The sequence below is a fragment of the Cyprinus carpio genome, chromosome B6 (genome assembly GCF_018340385.1).
Source record: "Cyprinus carpio isolate SPL01 chromosome B6, ASM1834038v1, whole genome shotgun sequence".
Lineage (NCBI taxonomy): Eukaryota > Metazoa > Chordata > Actinopteri > Cypriniformes > Cyprinidae > Cyprinus > Cyprinus carpio.
Genome location: NC_056602.1, coordinates 14,068,711 through 14,076,917, shown reverse-complemented (window position 1 = coordinate 14,076,917; position 8,207 = coordinate 14,068,711).

Here is an 8,207-nt window from a genome sequence, read left to right as displayed (position 1 = left end):
GGCAATTTGCTGTGATTATGCGTGCAAATGGGTAGACTTGTTTTTAATTTGCTTTCTTTCGACAGAGTGTTAAAAAAGATTATCCCCTCATGTCCGCACCTCACTCTTATAGCCAAGAGCATTATTTGCTATGTGACAACAGAATAAAGAAACATGTGTAACAAAAATTGAGAGTGAGAGAAAAAGAGAGAAGAGAGAGCGAGAAAGAGACGTTAAGATGTTTGAAACAAACATGTCAAAGAACAAAGGCAGAACGTCATAAGTATGTGCCTGCTATGAGGCTGTCCTACAGCCAAAAAGTGGTCTGCTGGAGCCCCCCTCTCAAACAGAGACCTGACAGAGGATAAATCTGTCTGGTCCAAGGTCAACCTGGAGTGAAAAGCCCTTCTGAACCTACTGACCCCTCAGTACATCCTGACATCTCTATTGCAGCCACAGGGACCCGTTCGCATTTATAGAAGTCTTAGTGTATATGCTAGAAACACAATGGCTCAAATATGAACAGGGACTGTCAGTTTAACATGCTAATTTTATAGTAAAGCTAATGTAAGGAAATATAATTATAATAAAACCACAATTAAAAGTTCTTGTTCTAATTCAGGAGAATACCATGTTTTATTTTGCCACGGCATCTTCACTGGCCTGATATCTGTGGCTCAGATGTATTTAATTGACTGTCTATGTGTGATTAATGATAAGGACTTAAACATGCACATCCTGGACTTTCTGACCCAGAACTGAAAGGCAATTTAGGCTCAGAGGGTCATCTCAGGAGAAGCACTTATCTCTTTCTCACACCAAACTCCACATTTGGAAGCAGTGGAGAAAGTTGAAAGGAAAAGAGCAGAAGACATGGGCACCAGGAGACAGTGGACGTGTGAGACTTCACTCCACACAATGATTTCCCTACCCACCTGAATGCAACAATGATGAAGATATTTGATGATATTCAGTTCATTATCCTCTCACTGGCCTATCAGTGGAGTCTAAACCAATAACAATGGTTCGGTAACTTGGTTAGCACTTTATTTTACAGTCCTGATATGCATGTACAGTACATACAGGTGCATCTCAATAAATTAGAATGTCGTGGAAAAGTTCATTTATTTCAGTAATTCAACTCAAATTGTGAAACTTGTGTATTAAATAAATTCAGTGCACACAGACTGAAGTAGTTTAAGTCTTTGCTTCTTTTAATTGTGATGATTTTGGCTCACATTTAACAAAAACCCACCAATTCACTATCTTAACAAATTAGAATACTTCATAAGACCAATGAAAGAAACATTTTTAGTGAATTGTTGGCCTTCTGGAAAGTATGTTCATTTACTGTACATGTACTCAAAACTTGGTAGGGGCTCCTTTTGCTTTAATTACTGCCTCAATTCGGCGTGGCATGGAGGTGATCAGTTTGTGGCACTGCTGAGGTGGTATGGAAGCCCAGGTTTCTTTGACAGTGGCCTTCAGCTCATCTGTATTTTTTGGTCTCTTGTTTCTCATTTTCCTCTTGACAATGCCCCATAGATTCTCTATGGGGTTCAGGTCTGGTGAGTTTGCTGGCCAGTCAAGCGCACCAACACCATGTTCATTTAACCAAATTTTGGTGCTTTTGGCAGTGTGGGCAGGTGCCAAATCCTGCTGGAAAATGAAATCAGCATCTTCAAAAAGCTGGTCAGCAGAAGGAAGCATGAAGTGCTCCAAAATTTCTTGGTAAACGGGTGCAGTGACTTTGGTTTTTCAAAAAACACAATGGACCAACACCAGCAGGTGACATTGCACCCCAATTCGTCAGAGACTGTGGAAACTTAACACTGGACTTTAAGCAACTTGGGCTATGAACTTCTCCACCCTTCCTCCAGACTCTAGGACCTTGGTTTCCAAATGAAATACAAAACTTTGTCTCATCTGAAAAGAGGACTTTGGACCACTGGGCAACAGTCCGGTTCTTCTTGTCCTTAGCCCAAGTAAGACGCCTCTGACGTTGTCTGTGGTTCAGGAGTGGCTTAACAAGAGGTATATGACAACTGTAGCCAAATTCCTTGATACGTCTGTGTGTGGTTGCTCTTGATGCCTTGACCCCAGCTTCAGTCCATTCCTTGTGAAGTTCACTCAAATTCTTGAATCTATTTTGCTTGACGATCCAAAAATAAGGCTGAAGTTCTCTCGGTTGGTTGTGCATCTTTTTCTTCCACTCAACTTTCTGTTAACATGCTTGGATACAGCACTCTGTGAACAGCCACCTTCTTTTGTCAATGAATGTTTGTGGCTTACCCTCCTTGTGAAGGATGTCAATGATTGTCTTCTAGACAACTGTCAGATCAGGTCTTCCCCATGATTGTGTAGCCTAGTGAACCAAACTGAGAGACAATTTTGAAGGCTCAGGAAACCTTTGCAGGTGTTTTGAGTTGATTAGCTGATTGGCATGTCACCATATTCTAATTTGTTGAGATGAGAGTGAATTGGTCGGTTTTTGTTAAATGTGAGCCAAAATCATCACAATTAAATGAACCAAAGAACGACTTCAGTCTGTGTGCATTGAATTTATTTAATACACGTTTCACAATTTGAGTTGAATTACTGAAATAAATGAACTTTTCCACGACATTTTAATTTACTGAGATGCACCTGTACTAGGTACTAACCCTGAACCTACCCCTAAACCTAATTTTAACCCATGTAGTTACCTTATATGACCCTAGATAAGTACACTGTAAATACACATAAGCCCCTTTCACACTGCGATTCCGGCAAATACACAGGTAATGTGTCCCGGCATTTGTTCCCAGGTCGCTAGATTTTGCACTTTCACACTGCCAGTGATTACCCGGAATATGTGTGTACGTTCACACACAACCCGTAAAGATCCCGTGAAGACACGTGATATCAGGGTGTGACGTTTAATGTATGAGTCGAAAACACTAGGCACGTTAACTTTCACTTAAGCTGGCGAACGATCTTAGCTTCAGTGCGGAAAGTAAGGAACTAACTGATCTCTGCTTCGTTACAGTTTGCACATATTTTTTTGTCGCGAACGTTGATCTGCCTTCAAAACACCTGGTAAAAGAGTCGCGCGATAACGTGCGGCATCACTACGACACGGCGTTAGTTCTGGCTTTTGTTCACACAGCGCTCGTTCCGGGACTGAACCCGGCAATGTTACTAGGTCCCCGACCCGAGTTCAATCCCGGAATCAATCCCGGGACGTGTTTGCTTTCACACAGAAGTCGACCCGGCAATGTTCCGGCAATTTGCCGGTTCCGACGTGCAGTGTGAAAGGGGCTATACTGTAAGTGCACATACTGTACAATAAAAGTGCAACCTTAATGTTTACAGCTAAGGAATATATCAAAATTAGTATTTATTTTTTATTTTATTTTATTCTTCAGTAACAAATGCAGTAATTGACTATTTCTAAATGTAGTCATTCACTGACTAGGTTTTAAAGGCAAAATAATAAAACTGGCAGTGTACTGAAGTTTCAGCAAACAATTGATTTATTTTTGTAGTTATCTATAAACACTGTAGTTATCCATTGACTTGCCACCCTTTAAAATTTCTAGTCCTGTTGTATAAACCTGAATTTATTTGGTTAAACCTAATAGATACAACAAAAAGATTTAGTGCATGGAAAGGTGATGGGTTCAATTCCTAGAAAATGTGTCTAAGTTGCTTTGGATAACAGTGTCTGGCAAATGGATAAATGTAAATGTAAAAAGCATTGAGAAGCATTTGAACTTTTGCCTGCACACAAACAACATATTAAATTATTCGCCCCTCTGATGAAGTTACTTTAATACACTATTAAATATATCAATAATTACTGTATATTACAACATATCATTTTATACATTTTTGCAAATTCTAAGTGTTTAGCAATTTCTGAATATTTACATTTTTTCTAGACTATAACAAAATTATTATTAGGAGAATACTATATTTAAACTTACAATTGATTACAATTATGATTACAATTATTTGTGTTGATCCAATTCAAATGGAATTAAGTAACAAAATTTGAATTGATTGCACGCAATGATAGCAAGTTACGACAAAATGTGCAGAAACTAATGGACTTTATCTTAACTAAATTAAACAAATTAATGTTTTCTGTGTTACTGAATGCAAGTAATTCAAGTAATTGGCTTATTTAAGCTAACAATGTCTAGAGGTCTTATACCTTCCTGTACGGCTCATCACTGTGTATGTGTACAGCTGTTGTTTTAGTGGATGGCAAGGAGGAGACAGTCTCCACAGCAATCACATGTACTCAGTGTGATCTACAAGCAGCCACTCTGCATGAGAGAGTACGGCCTGCATCAATCACTCTGCCACCAGACCTGGCCACCAACCACTGCTCAGATTAATGACAAGGGTATGCTTAACATCATTAACGAAGGTTTTTAATCAACTCCCACCTCTTTTCTCCCCTACCTACCTGACCGATAGCTTAAACATGACCTGACCCAATATAAATGGCTGCTCTTCTGCTGTTGCCAGTCACAGCAATGGCTCCTCCATCCAGCTGTGGAGGCTGTTGGGGTTGCCAAGTATCAACAGAATGGAAGAAAACAGACTTATAGTCAGGTCATTGAACAAGACAGGTCAAAAGGAGAGTTAATTTGAATTAGCAGCCATGCTCTGGCCGCACAGAAAATAAACAGTTCTCTTCTGTGATGTCAGAGCCTTTAGCCAACCTCTGTAATCTGCAATCTGTAATCTGATGGATGATTATCATGTGGGGACAAGCAAGGAGCTTCTGTCTTGACTTCACAAGGAGTGTGACCATCTCAGGGCGTCCTTGGCCTGTGCTTGGAGGTTGTTACTGGAGCTGTAATATAGCATGACCTACTAGGCTCGCCCACAAGCACTGCCTGTCTTGAAAAGCCTGACCAGACCCCCACACAAACAGACAGCGCCCCACACAAGCCACAGGGCAGTGCACATTAACACAGCGCTAATTAGCAAAAGCAGTTGCCATCCAATTATACATGCTTCAATCAAAGCTTAGAGGTCAAAGGGCATTCACGGCTCTGTCCACCTCAAGCACAAACAGACTTAACCCTTAAAAATCATTTACTTGCCCTCATGCTGGCCCAGATGTGACTTTCTATCTTCAGATGCAGACAACGATTCTTAGAAAAATAATCCATCTCTTTGAGTCCATTTAGTGCAATTGTATGGGACCTACAAAGTGGATATGTCAAAAAAACACACAAAGTGCAGCATGACGGTAACCCATATGACCCCAGTAGGTGAATCCTAGGTGTGTAAGAGAATAGGTAACACTTCAGATTAGGGAACATATATTTACTGTTAACTAATAGTTTTCCCTCTGTAAACTCTTAATTTGCTGCTTATTGCTAATGAGTAAGGCAGTTGTTGTAGTAGTTATGTTAAGGTTAAGGGATCTAGAATATGGCCATGCAGAATAAGGCATTAATAAGTGCTTATTAAGTACTAATAAACAACTAATATGCTAGTAATATGCATGCTGATAAAAGACAAGTTAATAGCATTCCCTAATCTAAAGTATTATCAAAAATACTATTTTTATTATTATTTTGTTTATTATTATTATTATAATTAACCATGCTTCCAGCCAACAGTCACACACGGGTTAATGAGTTGATGTATGAATCAGCACATTGTGAAACATGATGTAAGGATGTTGTGAAACTTCTCAGTTTTTACTAGAGTTTCAATATGTGCTTACATGCTTACTTATCTCAAATCACAACGTGCTGATGTTTATGTCCAACCAATACACTTATGACAGCTGGCTAGAACCATTGCTTCATAGTTTAAAAAGTTTAAAATATTCGAATTTTTATTGTCGTATTCACTTTATGTGTTTATTTTTATTTTTTTTTTTTTTTTTCTTTAGTGCTTCCTGCATTTGCATTATATGGATCCACAGAGATGGGTTATTTTTAAAATTCAAAAAAAATTTCTTTGTATTCCTCTGAAGAAAGAAAGCCATGTACATTTCAGACAGCATGTGAGTGAGTAAATCATTATAATATAGATAACTTTTGGGTGAAGAGTATCTCTTTAAATATCCTGAACTCCAGATAAACCAGGACAAGCATGCAATAGGGGACACAAATTAGCTTGTTAAATAAATCTACCTCATAAATGTTCTCCAATTTGTCCTTTCTGAAAAGAAACTGATCAAAATGCATGTTTATACCATTAATTATGATTCATACCAAGCCATCTTTTTTCAAACCCCCTCTCATTGCCTACAAACATGGCACTGTAGACTGCCTCAGTGACATACACTGTCATCTGTCACCTTAATGGGAGAATTTAATGCTACATTAATTACACAACAGAGACTGCATAGCCGGCAGCCACCTTGTGGTCTTTTTTCTCTTCCTCTCCACAGTGGTAGTTGAGACGGGAATACTTGCTGTCACATTAATTTGCCTCTGCATCATTTCAGTTCTTAATACAATATGAACCTTATAACTAATTATTTGTATAGCTAGTGTAGCTTAATGTGAATAAATTTTATCACAGTCAAGATGAAAGCTCGAAACGTATGCTGTTCATGGATAAGAGCCTGCAGTGGAAGGCTCGGTTTATAGTGTTTGCCAATTAGTAATGCTGGTTTTTAAAGAGCAGAAGGCAGCATCCCCAGTTGGGACTGAGGCAGGGAGGGGGGCTACTTAATCTGAAGTGTCTCAGTAAAAACTCAGCAGGTTCGGTACATATAAGGTCCCTGAGCTCACATCAAGCTCAACATACAGTGCAGGCTCAATATAAATGAATTAAAGAGGTCATATGACGTTGGTAAAAAGAACAGTATTTTGTGTATTTGCTGTAATGCAATGTGTTTATGCGGTTTAAGGTTCAAAAAACATTATTTTCCACATACTGTACATTATTGTTGCTCCTCTATGCCCCGCCTTTCTGAAACACGTCAAATTTTTACAAAGCTCATTGGTCTGAAAAGCGAAGTGTACGCTGATTGGCCAGCTATCCAGTGCATTGTGATTGGCTGAATGCCTCAAGCGTGTGACGGAAATGTTATGCCCCTTACCATACTGTGATGCTGTGTCCCATTACAAACAAGGCATGGGTAAAACCCATTACAAACAAGGCATTTGTTGCATCCAGTGGGGTAATAATTACTGATTACAATGACTTATACTGTCTTTTTACGTGATGCGTTGCTTATTGCGCCGTGTAAACATAAAACCATGTCTGCATTTGTGATCAGAGTAACGACAAACAATAAGAGCTACTCCACACTGCTCAAAACTCGCGTTTGAATCGTCAGTGGCAAATTCTTTAAATATGAAAACGTACTTACAGGCTGTGAGTCAAAAGCACCAGATTGTCCTTGCAAAGTTGGAACTACCTCACTTTATAAGTAGTTTTTTTATTTTTATATATTTTTTTTCAATGCAAACTTTAAAGGTAAAATAAAGAAAGCTAAAAATAAAGAAAGCAAATACTTCTTGAGTAAATTAAGTAATAAATATCAAGGGTTAGCATGATATTAGTGTAGAAAATTAATTAATTAACTTTTCTGTGTAACATTATGTCCAATTTTCCTTTGTTACAATGGCAATGCAACACCTAAAACCTTAATATGAGCATAAAGATGATGGTTTAAACAATTTAAACTTACACATCTAAAATAATACACAACTTTTAACAGCATAATTTATGTAAGTGCTTTTATAAAACTATCCCTTAAGAAATCAACCTCATTTCAACATCAACCTCATCACATGTACATCACTGCAACGTGAATTTTAAGATGTCTTTGTTACAACAGTTGTTTAATTTTACAGTTAAGTACTGAGTAATATTAATTAACAACATGTACGTACAAAAGGGCATAATTGCTTGTAACTAGAATTTTGTTTCAGAATGTGCAAGTTCTATGTTTTACATTTATATATATATATATATATATATATATATTATATATATATATATATATATATATATATATATATATATATATATATATATATATATAAATTTATGTTTTTGTTTTTTTTTTGTATTCAGCATTATGCCCCAAATGTTTTAGATTGAGCTTAACTTGAAAATAAATAAATAAATAAATAACTTTAAAAGCCAGCTTTAAAGCAGCAGTGCTAGTGTGAGCCGATGCCGCTGCATCAGTGTTGTGTTTGTCTAAGGGGAGTGTGTTCTCTCTGATGGCAGCCATGTTTATATTCTGCTCA